We start from the raw sequence: 24,431 nt of genomic DNA, 5'->3' as shown, positions 1-24,431 counted from the left end.
ATCTCTTCTCCATTCCTTTCCCCACCCTACTTCATTCTACCTGCCCCTCTCTCCCTCTCTCCTGTCCTTCCTTCTAAATATGACTGGGAACCATTAAGACCATTTTTCTTGCATGTTTCCTAACCTAGTGCAAATAAAAGGTTAACTGACTACTGCCAAGGTCACAAGTTTAGGTAAGAGGTGAGCTAGGATTAGATCCTATATCTCATTCAAATCACAGCATGAGAAACTTCAGCTAACAGAGAAACTTGATGACAAAGGGATTTAATTAATAGAAATTGATGAGCAAAGGACCATGGGCTCTCCATTCCTAAAGGTCTTTCCAAATCCCTCATGGAGAGCATAAATATAGTGCTGCTTGATGGTAGCAGGAATGCCCTGTGATTTGGTGATTCTCTTCATGCAAATCCAACTGGGAATAGGCCAAGATCTCTGAAAACTAACTTTCCAATTAGGGTATAATTAGGAGGAGGTAAGAACTCTCTACTTCCTTACCCACTCTGGAAACAAAATGACAGCAGCAAGACTGTAAAAAACCAGGGCTGTCCTGAGTAAGATTGTAAGGCAGGAAAATATGTATCTTTGGCAACCACTTTTCCAAATCTATACCCTTCCCCCATCACCTTCTCCCTGTTTCTCTATTCTCCAGTTAGGGAGAAGTATATGTCTCATTAGTGCATTCACACAAAGGGGTTACACTGACCATCTGCATTTTAGAAAATAGCATTAGGGCTGTGATCATCCCAAAGGAAAGGAGACCAGACTAAGCAGAGGCTCTTGATATACCAATGAAGGGATACCTTTAAGCAAGGCAAGAGTGTGCCATATAACCCTAGTGAAATGATATCCACTGCTCCCATGCATGAAGTTATCCCTGGAGTGAGCTCTACTACAGGCTGCTTTCCCTCAAGCGCTGGCCACTGTTTGAAGAGTTGGATTTTAAAATCACAGAATTTCAGAGCTGCCAAAACCCTCAGAGAGGAGACCATTCCCTTATTTTGAAAATTGGGTCCCAAGGTAGGTGTGAGGAATTAGCAGGGGGAAGAACAGCCTGTTCCTAGATCATGCAAGGAATTCATGGCTCCACTGGAGCTAGAGCCCAGGTCCCTGGCTTCCCACCATTCCAGAGCTCTCTTCAGTGAACATCTGACCTTTCCAGGGCCTTGTTTGTGGAAATGCCCAGCTTTTCATTCAGTGGACCCTAAAGAGAGGCTTTTTGAAGTGGATCACTGTTCCCATGCTAGTTTCCTCTTCCTATTGATGCAAGAAGTGCTTGTGTTTCTCAGAGGAGGAAGGAGTGAGAGAAATGTCAGAATGCTGTGCCCTTTTCAGAGACCCAACAGTTTCTCTCTTTTGAGGACAAGAAATCCCCTTGGGAACCCAAGAGCACTGCTTTTGAGCCCAGGCAGCCAAGCGTCCCTTTCACAGCAACTTGAATTTGTATTTTCTGTTGAATCCCCAAAATGAACTATTGGAGAAAGTATTCTACCAATTATGTTTCCATGGGGCCCAGAGCACATGGTCCTGATTAGAATGAGCAAGAGCAAAGCAGATTTCCCCTGTGAAGGTCTGAAAGCAACTTGAAATTCAGCCAATGTTGTTCCAGCAGCCAATGCCTGGCTTCCAGCTGCTGCTTGGTGGAATTTCCAAACTCAAGGACATGACACCTGCAGGGGTACCTGGAGGTGCAGAAGGCCAAGCTAGGGAGGAGGAGAACAGCAGGAGAACTGGAGTTAGAAGAGTGCTAGGTTATGGCTTCCGCCAGCCCCTCCACCCCAACTCTAAATCCCAACACACCTACGCAGAGCTGATTGCCAACACATCCCATGTGGGGCTCCATGGTGAGACTCATTGGATACTAAGTTAATGCCTACCTCCTACAAAGTCTTAAGACTTTTCTAGCTTACCAGGAAGCCTGCATGGCCTCTCAGCTCTTTCAGCAAGAATGATATTGCTCATGATTATCTCTCTACCATTATATCCAGTTTTTCAGTCTCCAGTGGGTATGTTAGCTTCTTCCTCCTCAGATAGATTGTGAAATTCTTTTTTTAATTGAAGTATAGTTGATTTATAGTGTTGCGTTAGTTTCTGGTGTACAGCATAGTGATTCAGTTATATATGTATATTCTTTTTCATTGTAAGTTATTAGAAACTATTGAATATCATTTCCTGTGCTATACAGTAGGACCTTGTTGTTTATCTATTTTGTATATAGTAGTTTGTATCTGCTAATCCCAAACTCCTAATTTATCCTTCCCCCCTCCTTTCCCCTTTGGTAACCATAAGTTTGTAGTTTTTCTATGTCTATGAGTCTCTTTCTGTTTTGTAAATTAGCTCATTTGTGTCCTTTTTTTTCAGATTCCACATGTAAGTGATACCATATGATATCTTTCTCTGTCTGAGTTACCCTATTTAGTATGATAATCTCTAGGTCCATCTATGTTGCTGCAAATGGCATTATTTTATTCTTTTTTAAGGCTGAGTATTGCATTGTATGTATGTATGTGTGAGATATATATATATATATATATATATATATATATATATATATATATATATCACAACTTCTTTATCCAGTCATCTGTTGATGGACATTTAGGCTGTTTCCATGTCTTGGCTATTGTAAATAGTGCTGCTATGAATATTGGGGTGCACATATCTTTTCAAATTAGACTTCCCTGTGGATATACACCCAAGAGTCAGATTGCTGGATCATATGGTAACTCTATTTTTACTTTTTTTAAAGAATATCCATACCATTCTCCATAGTGGCTGCACCAATTTACATTCCCGCCAACAGTGCAAGAAGGTTCCCCTTTGTCCAACCCTCTCCAGCATTTATTATTTGTAGACTTTTTAATGATGGCCATTCTGACCAGTGTGAGGTGATGCCTCATTGTAGTTTTGATTTGCATTTAGCTGATAATTAGCGATACTGAGCACCTTTTCATGTGCATTTTGGCTACCTGTATGTTATTGTGAGTTTCTTGAGCTCAGTACCTGCCTCTTCCTTCTTTGCGCAACCCACAGGACCTCCCTCAGTTAAAACCTTGCAGGTGATTGACCACAAAGGAGAGTCTGGACAGGGACAGAAGCATAGATGGCCCTTTCAGCTTTTGCTTCCCTTTTCCATCCAGGTTGCCAATCTAACCTGCACAGCTTTGCTGGGCAGGAAGAACTGCAGTAAAGGCCAACCTCTGTAGGAGCCACCAGAGAGAAGGCAGCTTGAGGACAGGTGAATGCTTTATGGGATATGGTAGTGAGGCCAAGTAAGTTGGGTGTGAGACTGGGAGAGGAACCTAATACCCCTATTTTTATCTAGGGGTGACCTTGCCTGGAGGAAAATCTGTGGGAGAAGAGAGGAGTTAAGAAGAATCTAACTTCTTTAATCCTAATATTTGCTCTTCCAGATGCAAGCCCTATAACTCTTACTTAGGTTCCTCTGGGAGGCCAAGCTTTGCTGCAGTGGCTCTTTATGTGTGTGTGTGGGAGGGGTGCTGGGGAGGGTAGGTTAGCAAAGCTGAGAACCTTATGGATGTGTTTGTGTGTCTGTGTGTCTATGCATGTGTGTATATATTTGCACTTTCTTTTATTTTTCACACCGTGTCCCAGTTTGGATGCTGCTAGACATACTAATGCTGCTGTCACCCCTTCTCTGAAATGTCACTAACATCTCCCAATCCACCCAGCTCCCATCACCAATAAGATGGCATGAGAATAATAGGTTGACTGCCACATGCTAAGTAGAAACATATGATCTGTCATTCAAACAAGAATCCGTGTTTCCTAAAAGATGCAGAGTATTAATAGAAAGGGAGCCCCAAACTAGATACAAAGAGCTGAAAACATCCCCTCTACAGATAAGCTGGAGAAAGAAGCTGCTTTCTGGTTTGTTTTTTTCTTTAATTGTGCCAGGAATCTCTAAAGTACCCAGAAAATGGAGAAGTGCTCTGACTCTTGGGGATTCCTGCAGGAGTGCTCAGAAATAGCAAGGGTGAAGATAGTTTGAACATTTCATGGGCAAGGGTCACACAACTCAGTGGGACTTCCTTGCTAGATCTTATTAGCCTGGCCTGTCATTCACTCAGTTTGGGGCTCTGAGCTATCCAAATTGCACCCAGATTTTCTATCAAGCAGAGAGGGTGACCAAATCTTAGAGGATTTCCTCCTTTGTGTACTCCATAGTGCCTCACCCGAGACAGCCCACTCATAATCACCTACATCACCACCCACAGACCAAGAAGTAATGAGCTTGTAGAAGCACAAGGAGTAGAAGTTAACCAAAAGGGCACACTTACAAACAATAATTAAGGGAATTTCTCAATAAATTTTTAAAATAAGGGTACTGTGGCATCTGTCTGGGGTGGTTTAAATGTGACTCTATTTCTTAAAGTCCCTTCTTGCTTGAAGACCTTGTCACTTCTATGCCCTCCTTCTTAGAGCTCCAGAGGAAAAACAAATTTAATCCAAGAGGGACAATGCCCTACTTCTCACTGCCCTCTTTCATTCATGCTGTTTTGCTCACCTGCTTACTTCAGATACCTTTCAGCCCTGATGGCTTTGTTTCCTTGCTTGTAAAAAGTGGAAGATAACATAAGAAGCAATTTCAAGTGTGGGCTGTTGGGCACTATGGTTTCAGGAATCCCTAAGGTTTGAGCCTATCTCCGTGGGCAGGTTGAGGTGGGTTGGTACAGGCAGCACCCATTGGTGAGTCTCTATAACTTTTCAGGTATCTTTTTTCTTTGGAAAGAAATAGACTCACACTTATATACACACAGACACACACACACACACACACACACACAGCCTTCCCAAACATGCTGACTACTACAGGGAAGCTGAATAATAGAACTATGCCCTTATCATAGAGGGCAAGTGGTCAAGGAAGCCAAGTTTGACTTTTTTGGAATAAAGTAGTTTTTAAATACTAGTACTAATTACAGAATTTTGGAGCTGAAATGGATCTAGGAAAAATCCCATATCTGTTCCAGCACCCCTGCTCTCAGTTCTTCAGAGAATGTGCTAATTTCCTGTCTATCCATTGAAGATGTACCTGCTACATCCTTTCCATGACACCAAAACCAACAGAGTTCCACATGATGTAGGCCTTAAAGTCTCCCCTGCTGTATGAAGTGTGGTAGATACTGGGTTGCTGGTATCTGGTGCTTCCCCTGAAATCTTGATGAGGTATCAGAGCTCCACAAAGCTGCTGCCAGAGGGAGATTACAGCTGGCTCCAAGGTGGAGCCAGATAGCAATTTGGGCCAATAGGAAAAACAGTGAGACTTAAGAAATCCAGTGGTCCATCCCTGGGTTGGGGTACTAAGCTGCATGAAGGAAATTACCTAGGCACATCTTTACATTCACTGGGACTCTATTATTTCACATCTGCTATGCTTTCCTGGAATTGTCCTAAAGTCCTTTCAGGTATGTTTATATAGCAGGACAAGGCATATCGGGGCAAAGAAGGCCTCCTGGTTCCTAAATTCCTGCCATAATTCCAGTGCTGTGAATTTACTAGGCACACACAGTTGGGTTGTCTAGTGATGTGCAAATACGATGTCGACACAACTCATTGTCATGGCCCAGAAACACTCAGAGGCAAAGTTTGCTTCATTTCATCTCATTTCGTTTCATTTCTCCTTCCTTCCTTCCCCACCTCACTCCCCCGCTCATTCTTTCATCCTTTCTTTCTCTCTATTTCATTTCAACACCTCTTTTAGGATCAGAAACTGGAGACAGTTCTTGAAAGTCTGTACTGCATTCAGCATGGCTGGGTGGAAACAGGTGTTCTCATTTGGCTGTGATGACTCCTGCATGGCACAGAGCTGACTGGCCTGAGGCCTGGCCACCTGACTTGTCAGGTCAGGGAAGTCCTGCCATTCTTGCACTCTGCCCTCTATCGCTCTGGCTCAGCTGGCGGCAGAGCACAGTGGCTGGCTTTGTGTACTTTGGCAAGGCAGCACTGTTGTAATAGGCCAGGATGAGGTTTTCCTCAAGCCACTGTACATTCCCCTGGGAGACTGTGGATGGCCTCAACCTAGCTGAGATTTCACTTCCTTTTAAGAGTTCATCAAGAAGTTGTAAAATGTTCAATGACTTCCTTAGACATTGGAAGGAATACAGCTGCTCTCAGGCTCGAAATACTCACCAAGGGAGGCTTTCCAAAAAGGGAAGTTTTCCTAGGTTAATGAAAGGCAGTTAACTCAGCAGCCTAGAGAAGAAGCAAAGCTGGGTGGAGGCAATTAGCCAGACTGGATAATAGGCATTTCCCATTTCTCCTGACAACAGCACAAAAGGAAGTGCTCTTAAATTGCAGCATCTGGGCTTGAGGGCGACTTTAAGGGACAGCCTGGATTGCTGGCAGGCAATGGCCCAGGCTCAATGGAAGACACAGAAAGCAGCTCCAGAGTAGATCTTTGGCAGCTTGGGGGCTAGATGAGCATACCTTGCATGGTGTGTAGAGCCCTCTCTCCAATGTAACATTTGGGGCCTCTGATCAAGTGGGCAACCAGGATGGATTAGGTCCTGGTGCCCAGCCAGAAGAGACTTCTTATTGTCTATTCTTAGGACACAAAACAGGAAAAATCCTTTCTGCTAAGGAAGATTTAAGGAAAAATACACTAAATGATGTGCAAAAATTCTTCTAACTCAAGGGGTTGCCGAATATCAGTATCTGCTCAACCAGGATGCACTTAATATGTGAACCTAATCTAAGAAACTGGGAATGTTCTCTCCCAACATTGCTCTGTCCTTCTGGATGGGGTAGCAGCTTCATCAAGAGCTAAAGATGAGGTTTCTTCTCACATGAAACAAAACATAGAGGGCCAGGCATCCTCAGGTTGTTGTGATCTTCACAAACCCCCTGCAATCACCAAACTGTGTCACTCTCATCCATGTTGTCATTCATCTCTTCCCCCACCCACGACATGCCAAGCCATTTTCCCTGCCATCTCTTTCTTCATCTACTCTTTACAGTATGTATGTATTTCTAACTATATATATGACTAGCATGTGCAGTAGCAGGATAAGATAGGCTATGTGACAATAACAAATCCATTCTTACATCTCAGTGACTTGGCACAACTAAAGTTTCTTTCATATAGACATAAAATCTGATGAGAGTCATCAGGGGCTCTCCTCCAACCTGGTCAACTTGGAGATCGAAGCTCTTTCCATTCTGTGATGGCCCCATCTCACCATGAGACTCCAAGCTTTCTGCAACAGAGGAAGACAGGGCTGAAGGTTCCTATGAAATATATTTTTAAAAATTTTAAAACAACTTTACTGTGGTATAATTTCTGTGCAACAAACTACACATATTTCAGATGTACAATGTGATGAATGTATACACCTATGAAATCACCACCACAATCAAGATACCTAACATTTCCATCACTACCCAAGAGGTACAAATTTCAAACTCCCAATTTATCCCTTCCCATCTTCTTTACCCCCTGGTAACCATAAGTTTGTTTTCTATGTCTGTGAGTCTATTTCTGTTTTGTAAATAAGTTCATTTCTGTCTCTTTTTTTTTTAAGATTCCGCATATAAGTGATATCGTGTGGTATTTTTCTTTCTCTTTCTGGCTTACTTCACTTAGAATGATGATCTCCAGATCCTAAATGTCCATTGACAGATGACTGGATAAAGAACCTGTGGTATATTTATACAATAGAACACTACTCAGCCATTAAAAAAAGAATAAAATAATGCTATTTGTAGCAACATGTATGGACCTGGAGAGCTCCATAAAATATTTTAAGGGCCAGGCTAGGGAGTAGTTTACATCATTTCTTCCACATACAGTTGGCAATAACACAGCCATATGGATCCCACCTAACTGCAAGGAAGGGTAGGAAATGTAACCTTCTTGTGAGCCCAGAAAGAGGAAAATTAAACAGAACTTGGTGATTATATAACATTGTCTCTGCCAGAATTTATGTCTGTGATTTTGTGCCTTCTTTTTCATCTTGGTACCTATTCCCTAGAGAAGCACCTTACCTCCTGATTCCTACACACAGAAGGATGGATATAACTAGATAGCAGTGGACATGAACCTTATCTCAAAGCTAAGCTAATAGGTAGCTTAGTGGCCCGAAGTCCACAGAAGCATATGAAACTAATCTGTGCCTCTTTAATGGTAAAGTGGGGATGTACTGCTTATGTTACAGTGCTGTCAGGATTAAAAATACCATATGCCACATTTGAAAGTTGCTAAGAGGGTAGACCTTGAAAGTCCTCATCACAAGAAAATTTTGTAACTGTGTATGTGGTTATGGGTGTTAACTAGACTTATTGTGGTGACCATTTCACAATATATTCAAGTATTGAATCACTATGTTGTCCACTTGAAGCTAGTATAACATCATATGTCAATTATACCTCAATATAAAATTAATTAATTAATTATGCTTAGAAACACCGTATGCCAGACATAGGTAGGAAAGGGATACCTTTACCATCTTCACTTTGTCCCATGAAGACTCATAATCCCCGAAGTGGTTCCAGAAGGTTTCAGGCTGGCTTCCCCAGGATGTAGTTAGGCCTACAGCATTTCACAGTGAGCTCTTCCCTGATATGTAAGCTGTCTGACTGTCACTGTCAGCCTGGGTGTCTACATTTCGCTTGTCTGAAAAGACTAGCCTGTTTTCTGATAGGCATGCCTAGCTGGGGAGATTATCCAACTCTGCCCAGCAGAGCAGTAAGTGTTTCATTAAATAGCAATAGTGAATTCCACAGAGCTGTTTTAAGGAATTGCAATAACTATCATTTATTGTTTGCTATGTGCCAGCTACTTTATACGTATATTCTCATCTAGTCGGCCTAACAATCCTTCCAACTTCACAAATGTGGAAAACTGAAGCTGAGAAAGATTAAGAAAATTGTCCAAGATCATGCAACTAATAAATGACAGAACTGGGGTGTGAACTCGGGTCTGCCTGGCCTACAGTGCCCCTTGGCAGAGGGGAGAGGGTGAGAGGAAAGGAATCCTTGGAAGAGTGGGCCCTTCTGCTTCAACCACATTTTTTCCTTCCTCTGCTCCAGTTCCTTCTTCCTTTCTCTACTCCTCCCTGTCTTGATAGCACAGCTCCAGCAATATCTAATGGAGAACAGCAATTAGGTTTATAAGCAGCCTCCGGACCATAGAGCCATCCACTCAGAAAGGGTTTCTGGACCAAAAGTAATCTTGTCTATTGCAAATGGACAAATTGGTCTATTAGAGAAATAGCATACAGCTAGAGAGCAATGGACAATTAGTGAAGTGACCTTTGGTTCTCAGCTAACAGACCCCAGCATGAAGCACTCTTTGGTGATATAATGCACAGCTGGAGGGAAAACAGAGTCCTGAGCTGACATTGCTGAACCTGTCATGAACCTGGAGAAGAGTAAGAACGGGATGAGGAATCCTCTACCACCAATCCAGCAGGGACCAGATAATAAACTTGCTGGTAAATGAAGAATGAGCTACCAGGGAATCAGCAGGCATGGAATGATGAATGGAGGCCAGCTTGAGTGAGAGGTAGGGTAGTGTGGGGATGATGTCAGAGTTACATGGGCCTACAGATATGTCTAGTCCAACTCCCTCATTATCCCTATGAACAAATCAAGGCTCAGAGAGGGGAGGGAACTTGCCAGAAATTACACAGTATTAGAACCAGGACTGGAATTTGAGTGCTTGGAGTCTAAGTAGAAGGCTCTTTCACCTTGTCAATACATAATTTAGGCAACCAGTATTTGGAAAAGATGGTGCCTCCTAAGTGTGTGCACATTTGGAGGGGTGAAGAAAAGACTATGCTGTGAGAAGTCTGTTTGTCCTACCTTGCTCTATCCAGGAGCTGCACCAGATTGTTACTGGAAAACCCTCATTTGTCTACCCACAGGACATTCCTGCTTTTAGCATACCCTCATTCCCCAGAAGGATAGTGAAAAGGACCATCCTTCTATCTTCCTGCCCTTTTGGCCCAGAACTTTCCTACACTTCCTCATATCTGGTTATTCTTCCAGAAAACTAACCATTATCACTCCAGACCAGCCAATAGTTGCCTCCATAAGGGCCAGATTGTTAACTCTGACATAGACCAGAATTTTCCAAAAGCTAATGTGTGGACCAGTTCTAATCTGTGTTCGTGTCTCTACTGGTCTGTGTTGAAATTAGATGATCAGAACAGTGCAGTGAGTTTTTTATGAATTAAATTTACTCTAAATGTATTCTGTCCTTCCTACCTTTCTGGAGTTAAAGTGTCTTTTTTTTAAATGAAATGGTGGAGATTTTTTGCTTGTAGGTTTTTTGTTCCCTCACAAAATAAAAGCTGACCACCCTACGCCATTCCTAAATTAAATGATTTGTACTCTTCTATGAAATTCTAAATTCTGGGGAGCACTGGCACAAGCTACCCATCCTGTTTCCAGTAATATATCTAGCCCCTCTCTGGGCCTTATTATCTCTGCTTGCTGCTGCTTATTTTCTCAGCTTTGCTTCCTGCCCTGAAAGGTAAATCTTCATATGCAAGGAACACAGCCAGTGTCAGGTATTAGTGATACTAATGCTAATCACTACTCTTTCAAATGCTTAATGAGATGCCTAGGGGAAGGCACACATGCCAAGCCTGTTTGTTAATGGAACTGAAGGTAGCCACAGTATTATTAATAAATTAATTGCCTTATGATGTGAACCTCATACATCCCTCAGGCTCATCTTCCTAGCTATTGACAAGATTAAAAGAAATAATTTGTTCCATAGGGGACGCCCCAAAAGGGAATTTGACAATGGTAAAAGGTGTGGTTAGAAGTTGGTCAGGGCTTTTATGACTGTTATCATAGTCCCACCTCAATGTTCTAGTCTGAATAAAGGTTATTTCTTCTCGTGATAGAACTGGGATGCAAGACAAAAACAAAACTCTGAGAAGAATGAAAACATGAAAGCTCCAAAGCAAGACAGAAACCCTTTCTCATGACTCAAAGCCATCTGGTCTTTGATAGGCCAGTGGTAACCACAGGAGGGAATGAAGGACATGCCCATGGTCTGATGAGACCATGTGCCTTAATGTTCATTGGTGTTCCCAGGTCTAGGGTAAAATTAGGGAGATTGATTGTATTGTTTTTGGCCCCTTCCAGCTCTGTCATTCTGTGGGTTTATACATTATAAGCTGTCAACTGCAGTGATGTTTACCTTCTGATTATATTAGGACCTCCATGAACAAGGCAACATAGTTCTTGAACCAGTGAGTTTTTATAACCTCCTGAGTTTTACAAACCCTAAGCCCCAACCCTGCCAGGATGCTTGGTGGTTATCCAGATTGGGAAAATGAGGTGTCAGTTCCCATGGTGCAGCAGTAAGATAGGACATCTGAAAGTCTCAAGTTCCTCAGATCCTTGGTGAAATGAAGTGGGGAGTCAAGGAGTGAATACTCGTAATCATGCTAAAAATCTGACTCTACTGAACACAGTTCTGAGAAGCAGACATGAGGGTGTACAACTCTTGGCTTCCACTGTTCTTTCTCCCATTGCTGGGATTTCCATAGTCTTTATTGCAGGTCAAATACCTGACCTTCACCCTTTCACTGCTTCTTCACTGGTGAACCAAAGAGGACAATAGTTTATGACATCTGTGAAGAGGTAGCAGGGAAAAGTGCTTAATGGTGAAAGACTGGAGTGTGCTCTGGATGAAGGACTAAATGTAAAGATCTTATACATTCCAATAATCTCTGCCTTACAGATCTTCATCCCTTCCATAATAAACTGGCTTGGTTAACCCCTTACCATGAACCCATTATGTATGTATGTCACTTTTCTTGGTTGCATCTGAGGCTCTACTAAGAGCTTTCCATTGATTAAGTTGATTAACTTGACTAAGGCTTTTTGTTTCTGGGAAAGGGGCCACAGTAGAGCAAACAGCAGTGTAGGAGGCACCCACAAAAATCAGTATTTCACCAAAGACATTGGCCTTTGAGAACTCTGCTAGTGGGTGGCAATGCACATGGGTGAATACCTTCACCAAGACATCTTATCTTTCAGGCTGGCATGGATGTTTGGCTTTAGCTACAACCCAGAGTTTTCCAGGTAAGCTAAGAATGCTCAGTCTAGATTATAGGCTGCTTTAGTACATCTTGCCGAGGTGTAGGTATCCCATATATGTCTCAGCGAGCACCTCATTAATGGGCAACTAGTTATCCAGCACGTGCATTGCCACCCACCAGCAGGGGTCTCAAAGAGCCATGTCATGCCACCCAGGGCTTTTTCACCTTCCCTAATTATCCTATGGCCTGGAGCATCTAGCATTACTAGAATTCAAAATTAAATTTCCCTGAAATTTTTAATGATCTGACTGAATTGCCTGAACATAGAGTACATAGAAAATTGTCTGGAACTAAACATACCAAACCACTTACAGCATTAACCCCTGGGGATATAGATTGGGGGATTAAAGGCGATCTTTCCCATTCTAGTATATACATGTTTGGTATTGGTTGAAAATTTGTCAACAAGTATGCTTGTCTTTTGTAACTTAAAGTTCTTAAAATAACAATCTGTGACTATAAATTTGGTGCCAATTTAAACTGGTTGAAGAAGAAGGGCAGGCTTAGGCCCTAAGACACCTGAGAGGGAGGTGTGCCAAGAGCACTTAAGATCCCTGAGCCAGGGATGGGTGTGGTCAGCCTGAAGCAAAGCAATGAGGGCTCCTCCCAGGCTGGATGGGGCTAGGAGTTGAACTTGACTCCTAGGGGCACTAATGGATTTGTTTCACCATCATCACCCTACTCCCACTGCCCCTAAAAAGAAAACATCAGGTGGATGAATGGTTGAGGCAGAGTTGGAATGGGGTGGTTTGTGAGCAAGGAAAATGAGGAAGTCTATTCCCCCTTTCCCCTGTCTCAGAACCTACCCTTAAGTTACCCTAGATTCAGAGGCTTTAGGGATCAGAAGACTCTTTAGGTGTTCCTTTTTCTCTTTTAATCACAAGACAGCCTCAGCTTTTACCCACATCCACCCACCCCACTGCCTTTAAAATCTCTTGTAACATGAAATACTAAGTCTCATTTGGGGGCATTAGCCAATGGCTGTGCAGTCAATTCATTTGAAACTTTGAGGAAAGAAAATTTGTTTTCATATTTCATCAAAGTAACCATGCCAGCCTGCAGTCCCTAAAGGCATTCCCAGGTGATTGATGGAAAATGAATAAGAATCTTTGTATGTACAGACTATAGCACCTTTCACATAAATTTAATTCAGAGACTTCATCAACAGCTTGTTGTTTAGCTGTATTGGGTTTGGGCTTGGGGCAGGTGAATACCCGCCAAGACACCAAAATATCTGGTGACTTATGATGACTTGTTCAGTGTATGTCCATGGCAAGCCAGAGGAGGGCAGAGCAGGATGCCAGGAAAGAGGTCAACTGCTTACTTCCTTGAACCTAGTTGTCCTAGGCCATTTGAGAGACAGATGATTGACCAAATCCTGAAGGATTAAGGGACCTCTAGCCTAGTACATGAGGTGACTGAACCAAATACATCATTACTCTGAATGTCTGTATCAAATGTGCAGCTCACTCCCAGGACCAGTGCAAGTTTTGGCAAAGAGAATCAATTTAGATTTCAGCTTCAGTTAGATTGGCCTTTCGGCCTCTAGGCACACTCTGCCAAGGAGTAAGCCTGGCCAGACCCACTGATTAGTAGCTTATTTGTTTTTTGTCCCCTAGGACTTTGTTTGGGTATATGAAAAGACAACATGATGATTGCAAGAGATTAGACAAGTGAAAATGGCTTCTCACAGAAGATCTAACCTCAATAGTCTGAAGGGAAACATACACTATCTAGTACCTTCTCCTTTTCCAAAGACTGCTATATATATTATTTCTTTTGAACCTCACAACATCCCCATGAGCTAGGTAAAGAAGAAACAAACAGTCCCATTTGACCATTGAGGAAACTGAATTCCAGAGAGGAAACATAATTTGTCCTAGACCAAAGTTAATGACAAAGTTAATGGCAAGTTAATGACAGAGCTTGGACTGTATCTGAGGTCTTCTGACTCCCAGAGTTATGTACTTTGGACTATGCCATATTAGCTTATGTCATATTTCCTTTTTTCCCAAACATTTATTGAACACCTACTACATTCTAGGCACTATTCGAAAAACTGGGGATAGGGCAGTGAACAAAACAGTCCTTGCTCTCATAGAGCTTACATTCTAGTGGGGGGAGAGAATAAACAAGTAAAAACAAAGGTATAATTTTTCAAGTGGTGTTGGATGCTATAAAAAATAAGAAAGATTAAGAGGAAAAGTATGATGGATGCTATTTAAGATAAGATAATCATAGAAAGCATTCTCCATTAAGATGACATTTGAGTTGAGACCTGAAAAAAGGGAGAAAGCAAACTCCCAGAGGGAGCAGCCTGTGCAAAGTCCAAGGCAAGAGTATACATAGTGTGTTTAGGGAACAGCATGGTGAGTTCATATTTTATAGTACATCCACATTCATCTTATTTGAAAGCAGACAACACTTCTACCTTAGTCTATTGCTCATGCTTTCTCAGAACTTGGGTGGATTTAGGGGCAGTGTGACCCAGGGGTCTTGACTGAGTTGCTCAGTCAAAGCAGAGCTGAGAGCCCGAAACACGGAGTAGGGCTGTAAATCTGGGATCTCAGTGGCATCATCAATCAGAGACTGAAATTGACAGGATTAACATGTGTATCAATTAAATTCAGGTTTAATACTAAGATTATGTATTTTGAAGTTAAGTTAGTTTGGGCTCAGTCACTTCGGAAAATATACAACATTGGTTCCAGTTTGAATGAATCAATTCACTGTTTGTTAAGAACAAAAACCAACTACAGCAAACTTTGGTTCAGGTCACCGTTCAGTGAGAATATCTGGCTTCAGTTGGTGAAGTATGTTTTATCCAATGAGTATGGCTAGTCCTGGCATTTGGTTTCTGGTTTGAGTCCATCCAAATTCCAGTATTCAATATCCATCAGAGTCCCCTTCTGTAAGCAAAGGTAGGCCTTCTTGAAGCATTGATGGTTTTAGTGATGTGAAACTTTTTTTTAATTGATTCAGTAGTGTTTCCTCTGTCCAACGTTTTGAAACCAAACTTCTCTAAAAGGCTGAAATTTCAGTTAAGAGCAATGTGATTTAATGATTTGTGTTTGCTTATTGCATTTCACATTTTGAAGGAAATTATTTCTGCCTACCCAGCCACACCATACCCAGGGAACACACACTCTGACGCTGATTGCTGAATATGCTTGCCTCAGCCCTTATGTGTTCTCTTCTTAGCTGCCTCATCCATCAAGTATTTGTCAAACCAAGCATCAAAGCTAGGAAATTATTCTCTCAAGTAGGATATAAATTCCTAGAATTCAGAATTCCAAATAGTCCAGTCCTTGCAAAGTCTGCAGCGAAAATGTAATTTTGGTCTCCTTGGTTAATTTTGCATCATTTGAGTATAGCAGAATGTGAATCTGGTTTTGATTTCACTTGCCACTTACCACTTTTGTGGCGTTGGGAAATTTGCTTAACCTCTCTGAGTCTCAGTTTCTTCATTTGTAAATTGGAGTTAGTGATAGCACCTGCCTTCCAGGACTGTTATGAGGATCAGAAGAGATCATATGTGTACAGTTTCTGCCACATAGTAGGTACGCAATGATAGTGATAATGATGATGAGGAGGATTTTCTGCTAAAAGGAATAGATTAGCAATTTCCTGTTTGAAAATGACACGTTATCTGGCTCTTCAAAAGGCTAATGATGCCTGGAGTTAACAGTCACACTTGATGTTTACTCCAAGGATGATGGGCGAAAGAGGTAATACACTTTGGAAATTCCACAGTTAGTTGATTTCTCATAAATAGATAATTCAGATCATTCCAGCACCTCTACTGCAAACAAACCCACTTTGGAGACCATTTATCTGGTTTGGCTGCTTCTGTGGACCTGATTAACAGGGTATTTGCCAGATCTCTTTGCCATATGTGTCATCCTTGCGTTGATTCCTTGGCTCAGAGATGGGACTGGAAAAGAAGCGGAAAAGAAACTCCAACTATTGCCCATCTGGCAGTACCTCTTTGACACTGTGATAAAAAAAAAACGACTAGAGAAAATTCAAGCACATGCCCAGGATTGCCAGTCTGTATGAATAGCCTGCTGATCATACAGGATGCAGATTAACCAATGAATTACTTTAATGAGTAACACCTTGGACAGAATCTAGACAGCAGCCTACTCCAAATTGTTCTGTTATAGTCAGGTAGGCGAATGGTATATTAGACATCTGGGTAATAGTCTGTTTATTGGTTAATATTCAACATATTATATCACCCTTCTGGAAGCTAAACTTATCTCTATGAGGGACAGGGAGGACAGGTCAGCTGCAATTCCACTGAAGTTAATGTCACCATTGCCTACAACTGACTTTTAATAAATTCAATTCTCTCTTTCCCAAGGTAGATAATACCACTATGGTGAGGGTCATAATTAAGTGAACTATCACTCACTGGCTTAAATACAAGATGGAATTTTAAAATCAGTTAACCTAATATCATGAAGGTATTATTTTAAGAAGTTAGTCTGAAAAAGTGTTATGTAGGAGATCTGGTAGCTCGTAGCAGATTCTTGTTCTAGATGTGTAATCTTTCACAGTCAGAAGATTTGAATGGGAGGATTTGGAAACTAATTGGCCGATGTGTGATCCTAAACTGATCCATAGATTGGTAAGTTCAAGCCTCTCTCCCATAGGGGAGGAGGAAGCTGAATAAATATATCATTCACATAAGCATGATTTATTTACTTGTAAGGTCTAAAGACTAAGTCCATTTAGAAAGTATAAGTCAGGAAATTCTTAAGAGTGTAGACTAAATAATCAAAAGTTGAGGCCTTTCCTTTCTACTGATGTGATATAACTAACCAACTGAACTCGTCCAAAAAATATTTTGTGTAACTTTTTCAATCAGTGCCAAAGAAGGGAGAAAATGCAAGATCTTGAAGTGGGCTAGAAATGATAGTGCCACATGAAGACCTCATTAATCACTAATGATTCATCCACTTCATAATGGAAAGTGGTCAGAATATGTTGGAGTGAAGTGAAGAAGCTATTGAAGACACTTGGTGCCGTTTCAATAGTGGATACTCTGCTGATAGCCAGTGTTTGAATTTAACAGTAACTATGCACCTGAAGCAGGAAGAGAGGAAGTTCTAGTCCCAGCTCAGCCACTAACCAGCTGTGCAAACTTTGAGAGGATACTTTCTTCTCTGGGAATAGTTTCCCAGTCTGTGACATAAAAAGTTGAACTAAAAGATCTTTGAGGTCCCTTCCAACTTTGAAATTCTGTGAATCTATTTATTGGCACCATAAAAAGAAACAACAAGATATAAAAACTGTATATTGGGAGGCCCATAGGTGAGCTATTTGGGTAGATGATTAAGGATGTCTATCATTGTCATCCACCATTAAGCTTGACCTGCTTTTTCATTAATACATGCCCGAGCCTTTGATAGGTGCTTGAGACATAGTGCCACCACTGCTATGAATCACTGAGTTATTCTCATTGCTGTGTTTATGCCAACTACTATTCCCCATATCTGTAATCAGAGTGCATATCCCATCTGGTATCAGCATCCCATGACTTTCTGAAACAGTAAGATCTGAATGGTCACTAAAGTCAGTTACATTGTTAGTTGGGGAGGAATCGTGAAGAAATCTAGAAATTTAAAAATTTAGACATAGTATACACTTCTCTACTTTTCTAAAAGGTACAGAAGCTGGCATTTCTTTAACTCTACAGCCAGTGTTTTAGGTCCACAAATGAGAGGATGAAGATGTTTTCGCCACACTTTTAAAGTACTTTCGATTCAATTTTCTGTCTCTTAGCCAGAATCTTTGTCGATGGGGAAGAATGGTGTGATCACTTACCAAAATATTTAGATTTGGCTTTAGAATTTGGTGTTGGATTTTTTGTTTGAAGAGATATTCCTAATGCTTTGGGACTCCATACTACAAGCTGAATATTGAAGCTCCACTGCAAAGGGAGGACATAGGACGCATTGGGAAGTTTAGCCTGCTTCTCCTTGCTCCCTCTACACTGAAGATACCATGTCTCAGAATGATGTGTACAACCAGTCCAAGAGGATCCCCAGCCTTCCACCAGGCTTGCTACCTTTTCTGACCACATCCACTAGCAGGCTTTGCTACAATTAATTGGTGTTTCCAAAGGTCTTTGTTTCTAACTCTTGTAGGAAAATCTATTCTATAAGTTAGAGTGAAACATGAGATAAATTGGGTTAATAACAAAATGGAGTGAAAGTGAGTTATTCTGGTGATCTATCTGTCCACAATGAAGAATTGATTAAACTTCCATGTCATAGTGTGATGGAGTAAAAATGATTAATGTGTATACATTAACAATCTTTTCTTTCTTCCAGTGAATCAAGGAGAAGTTGCATTTTATTTTCTCAGATTCTTGCCATTCTAACCTGTTCTATGTTTGGCAAAGTTGATCTTTGGCCTCTTGTGATACACAATCAAGAAGAGAGAGCAAGAATACATGAGAGATAGTGGGAAAAGATTTAGGCTGCATTCTAATTCAATATATCTAATCAAGTGCTTGAGAGAAGGAAATATTAACAGAATTGTTCTGCCTTGAGGTCCAGGAAAAGTTGAAGGGGGTTGATGAATTGAAGAGAGAGACATTGGAGACCTATCGAATACGATGCAAAAAAAAAAAAAAAACAGGAGTGAAAGGGGGATTTTAATGAGTTGTTCTGGATCTCCTTCATGATTTTTTGATAAGCACAAGAACTTGAATTATTTTGAAATTACTTTTGGTTGTTATACTCTGTCTTTGACCAAGACCTACTCTGATACTGGTCAACAAGGGTCCTTACTCTATAAAAGTTTCATTCATTTCACAAAATCATCTTTCTGTGAGGTTGAATTCCTGCCCCTATAGATAAGCAATAACACTTCATAGCTGACCTGACAAACTGGCTTTTCGCAGGAGCTAACCACCAAAGCCCTGCCGGAGGCCTAGGCCCAGGTAAGATGCAGTCTGGTGACAATAGCATTATCTCTCATCCCTGACATTTGGTTAGAAATTGTAACTTTCCCCAGTGTTTTGACATCAATTTTCTTCGCTTCTTCCATCCTCACAGCATCCCTATTAGGTAGGGAGGACCAGGATGCATACCTCTACTGTCTTTTGTCAGCAAGTAATTGGCAAAGACCACCAATCCTTAGGCTCCTAACCTCAATCCTCCTTGAGACACCCCTCAGAGAATTCAACAATGTGTTGTCTGTGATCCAAAAGTTCACTTGATACAGGAGATACTTGAGACCAGATAAGGGTCATGTTAACTGTTCATTCTTCTAGGTTCTCTGTGCCAGATCTCTATATTAAGCCAGATCAACAGAACGCAACTTACCTTAACCATAATAGCTTAGCTTTCTGAGAGAAAAAGACTCTTATTGGTTTAAGATGTAATATTTTACATCCCCCCACCTTTTTTTTGAAGGAGAGGAAAAGACATTTCCATTTGAAGATTATATCTGTATCTTTTGTAAAACCACATTATCCATTGTAATAAACATTACCTATTATAGAAGGAATTACATGATAAATTCCTCCTAGAATTCAGTGGCAGGAAAAAAAATTTGTCTGGGCAGATGAACTCACAGGCATTTTTTTTTTTTTACTCAACAGAGAACCATGTGACTCAATTTTGTTGTTTTCTTCCATTTTTACCTTAACTGCCAAGAAACTCAGAGTAAAATTTAGTGGTCAAATAGAGCGATTTATCAAGGGGCTGTCAGAACTTTCTAGTTGTTCCTTATAACTTTTTTTCTGTTTTGAATTTGAATTGATCTGTTTTTATGTGTTCTTAAAATTTGAAAACTGCTTCAGTCTATTTTAAGGAGGCATATTAGGGAATCATAGAGCCAAAGCCTTTCAGAATGGGAACAGATCTTAGAAGACCATTTGTCCCATCCCCCCAAATACAATCCTAGAAATATCATCAACTCTCTCCCCACCACATGACCATATAGTCTTTATTTGAATACCCCTAGTAACAGAAAACTCACTATCTTTGGGGCCCAAATATTCATTTTTGGACTGCTCTGGTTACTAGAAAATTCTTCCTTATGTTGATTGACCTTATATCCTCAGCTTCCATCATTTGATCCACATTCTATCTCCTGAGGCCACATAAAACAAAGTGAAACCCTGCTATCCATAGTATCTTATCACATATATAAGGAGAGCTATCCTACCCCTCTCTTAGCCCTTTTGTTTCCATTTTTCTTGGCTAAGTATTACAATTCCTAATATTGGCTCCACACAATACCTCAAGAGAAAATAATAGTAAATGATAACTGGATTCTTTTCAATGCATGAATGGGGAACATTTATGCTCTCAAATGTCAGTGACCATAGAGGAAAAAAAATGTTAACCAACAATGGCATAATAAAAACGTGACTTAATTTATTATCTCTTAGAAATTTAATGAGGGGAATATAAAAATTGCTTTTCAAATTAAAAACAAGGTATTTAACCTCAACTTTATAAACACAACAAATACCAAATATATTTTATAATGGTTAATTTAATTATATATATATATATAAATTTTTGTAGAGACACAGATAGGACAGGGTGGTGAGAGATAGAAGCATGGGAGCACAGGGAAAACATTAAATACAAAAGGAAAAGAACTTTATTATTTCCTTCCTTCTGCTGCCTTTTGGGGATTTTTGCTCCACTTTTTCTAATTCTTTTAGCTGGTGGTTTAGATTGTTTATTTGAGATTGTTCTTCTTTCTTGAGGAAGGCCTGTATCGCTATAAACTTCCCTCTTAACACTGCCTTTGCTGTGTCCCATAAATTTTGTGTGATTGTGCTTTCACTTTCATTTGTCTCAAGGTATTCTTTAATTTCAACTTTGATTTTATCATGGACTCATTGGTTTTTTAATAGCATGTTGTTTAGTCTCCATACTTTCCTTTTTTCTCCTTTGTTTCTCTGTTATTGATTTCTAGTTTCATGGCATTGTGGTCAGTAAACATGCTTGAGATAATTTCTGTCTTCTTAAAATTGTTGAGGCTTCTTTTGTGCCCAGGTACATGATCAATCCTAGAAAATGTTCCATGTGCACTTGAAAAGAATGTATATCCCATTTTTGGGGGGTGTAATGCTCTGAAAATATCCACCAAATCTAATTTTCTATTGTATTATTTAATTTCTCTGTTGCCTTATTTATTTTCTGTCTGGAAGATCTGTCCTGTGATGTTAATGCAGTGTTAAAATCTCCGACTATGATTGTATTCCCATCAATATCTCCCTTGATATCTGTTAGTAATTGTTTTATGTACTTAGGTGCTCCTATATTGGGTGCATATATATTAACAAGTGTAATATCCTCATCTTGTATCACTCCTTTAATCATTATAAAATGTCCTTCTTTATCTTTCTTTATGGCCTTTGTTTTAAAGTCTATTTTGTCTGAAATCAGTACTGCAACACCTGCTTTTTTGGCTTTTCCATTTGCATGGAATATCCTTTTCCATCCTTTCACTCTCAATCTATATGTGTCCTTCTCCTTAAAGTGGATCTCTTGTATGCAGCATATTGAAGGTTCTTGCTTTATTATCCAGTCTGCCACTCTATGTCTTTTGACTGGAGCATTTAGTCCATTAACATTTACAGTAATTAATGATAGATGTGTGTTTATTGCCATTTTGAACTTATCTTTGCAGTTGATTTGGTATTTCCTCTCTGTTCCTTCCTTCTTCCTTTTGTGGTTTGGTAATTTTCCTTTGTATTATCATGGATTTTATTTAGTTTTTGTGACTCCCTTGTAAGTTTTTGGCTTGTGGTTACCCTTTTTTGTAAGTCTATTAGCCCATTACTATAATTGTTTTTATTAAACTGATAGCAATATAATCTCAAACCCATCCTACTGAGAACAAAAAATTTTAAAAAGGAAGAAAAAAAATACTCTGTATTTTCTTGTTTCCCTCTCCCACTCTTAATGATTTAGATGTCTTCTTTCACAATTTTGTATTTATTCTTTTTGTAATTTATGGCCGTTATCTCCTTTCCAGTTGTGAGTTTCTCATTTTTGTAGCATCCTGCTTCTTTTCTATTTAGAGTAGACCTGTCAATATTTCTCTTAGCATGGGTTTAGTGTTGCTGAGCTCTTTTAGTTTTTGCTTGTCTGGGAAATTCTTTATCTCTCCTTCTATCCTAAAGGATAGCCTTGCTGGATAAAGTATCCTAGGCTGCATCTTTTCTTCATTCAGGACTTTGAATATATCTTGCCAATCCCTTCTGGCCTGTAGTGTTTGTGTAGAGAAATCAGCTGAGAGCCTTATGGGGGTTGCCTTGTAACTCACTCTTTGTGTTTCTCTTGCTGCCTTTAGGATCATTTCTTTATCCTTGACTCTAGTCATCTTGATTATATGTCTTGGTGTGGGTCTATTTGGGTTCTTCTTGTTTGGGACCCTCTGAGTTTCCTGTACTTGGATATTTGATTCCTTCTTTAAGTTTGGAAAGTTTTCAGTCATGATTTCTTCCAAAACCTTTTCAATCCCTTTGTTCTTTCTTCCCCTTCTGGAACCCCTATTATGTGTAGATTGGCATGCTTTATATTATCCCATAGGTCCCTTATGTTGTTTTCATTAGATTTTATTTGTTTATCTTGTAGCTGTTCTGATTGGGTGCTTTCTGTTGTCTTGTCTTCTAGGTCACTTATTCATTCCTCTGCATTATCTAGTCTGCTTTGTACAGCCTTTAAATCAGTTCTCATCTCAGCCAATGAGTTTACCAATTCTACCTGGCTCTTCTTTATAGCTTCAATTTCATTTTTGACACATTTTATATCTCTAAACACTATCTTTCTTAGTTCCTTCAGCACTTTGATCACTCCTTTTTTTGAAATCTTGATCTAGTAGGCCATCAATGTCTATTTCATTGATCATTCTTTCAGGGGATTTCTCTTGCTCTTTTAATTGGGAATGGTTTCTCTGCTTCTTCATCTTGCTCATATCTCTCTGGCACTGTCGCCTATGGAGTATCAGTTATCTATTGTGGTCCTTAAGGAGTTTATTTATCTAGCTAATGCCTATGTAGGCATAAAACTTAAGAAAAAAGAGAGAGGAAGAGAATTTTAAAAGAAGGGAGAAAAAAAGATTTGAAAACAGTGTATAATCAATAATAGAAGAGCAATTTGAATCAGACTAGCAATTGAGTTGAGACGTCTTTTTAAAAACCCTTAAAAAAACGAAAAAAAGATCAAAAAACAATATTTGAAACCTGTGTATAATCAATAACAGGATATCAAAACCAAAAGAAATGAAAATAAAATCAGGTGGATTTTTAAAAATAATAATAATGAAAATACTTTAAAAGAAAAATTTTAAAAGGTTTAAAACTAGAAGCATATACAATTGTTTAGAAAGTAGAAATTAAAAAGATAATAGAACAAATAAAAAAGATGAAATAAAGAGAAAATTTTAAAAGAAAGAGAGAAAAAAAGGTTTGAAAAGAGTAATGAATAATACAAGAGCAAGTTGAAGCAGAATAGCAATCTGGTTGAGATGTCTTTTAAAAACCTTTTAAAAAGGAGAAAAGAGGAAAAAAATTTTGAAACCTGTGTATAATCAGTAACAGGAGATCAAACCTAGAGAAATAAAAAAATTAAATGATGTGGATTTTTAAAAATAATAATAATATTTTAAAAGAAAAATTTAAAAAGGATTAAAACTGGAAGCATATGTAATTGTTTAAAAAGTAAAAATTAAAAAGGTAATAGAAAATAGAACAGGTTAAAATAGATTAAAAAAAAGAAAAAGATGAAAATGCACATAGGAAAGATATATACACAGAGAGGCACAGAAACATTCATTTATTTATTCAACAAATATTTATTGAATGCCTTTTATATGTGTCAGGCACTGTGCAGAAGACAAAGATAAATCAAACATGGTTCCTGCCCTGAAGAAGCTTGTAACATTTATTTAATTTTTTCTCTAAAGCAGAAACGAGACAGTAAGACAAGTAAACAAATAACTATAAAACAAGTTAATAATATATAACCATTAAGGAAGTACAGGTAAAATTACTATAGGAATCCAGAAATAGGGACATATTACTAAAGGGAACGAGGAAGCCTTCATGGAGGAAGTGATACTTGACTAGAGTTTGAAAGACTGGTACAATTTGGACCTATGCTGGTAGGAGATCAGAAGAGAATTTCAGGTAGAGAGAAAAGCATGAATAAAGGTAAAAGAGCAAGCAATAGATTTGGGCTAGAGAATGACCTGTAAGAAGGATAAAGCTAAGTTGGAACATAACTAAGGAGTTTATAAAAATAGAGAAACATTGAAATTTTTGCAGCAAGAAAATTACAAGATCTGAACTTTAATCACAGAAAAGTA

This window comes from Vicugna pacos, chromosome X, assembly GCF_048564905.1.
Source record: "Vicugna pacos chromosome X, VicPac4, whole genome shotgun sequence".
Lineage (NCBI taxonomy): Eukaryota > Metazoa > Chordata > Mammalia > Artiodactyla > Camelidae > Vicugna > Vicugna pacos.
Note: the sequence above shows the minus strand (reverse complement) of the source record.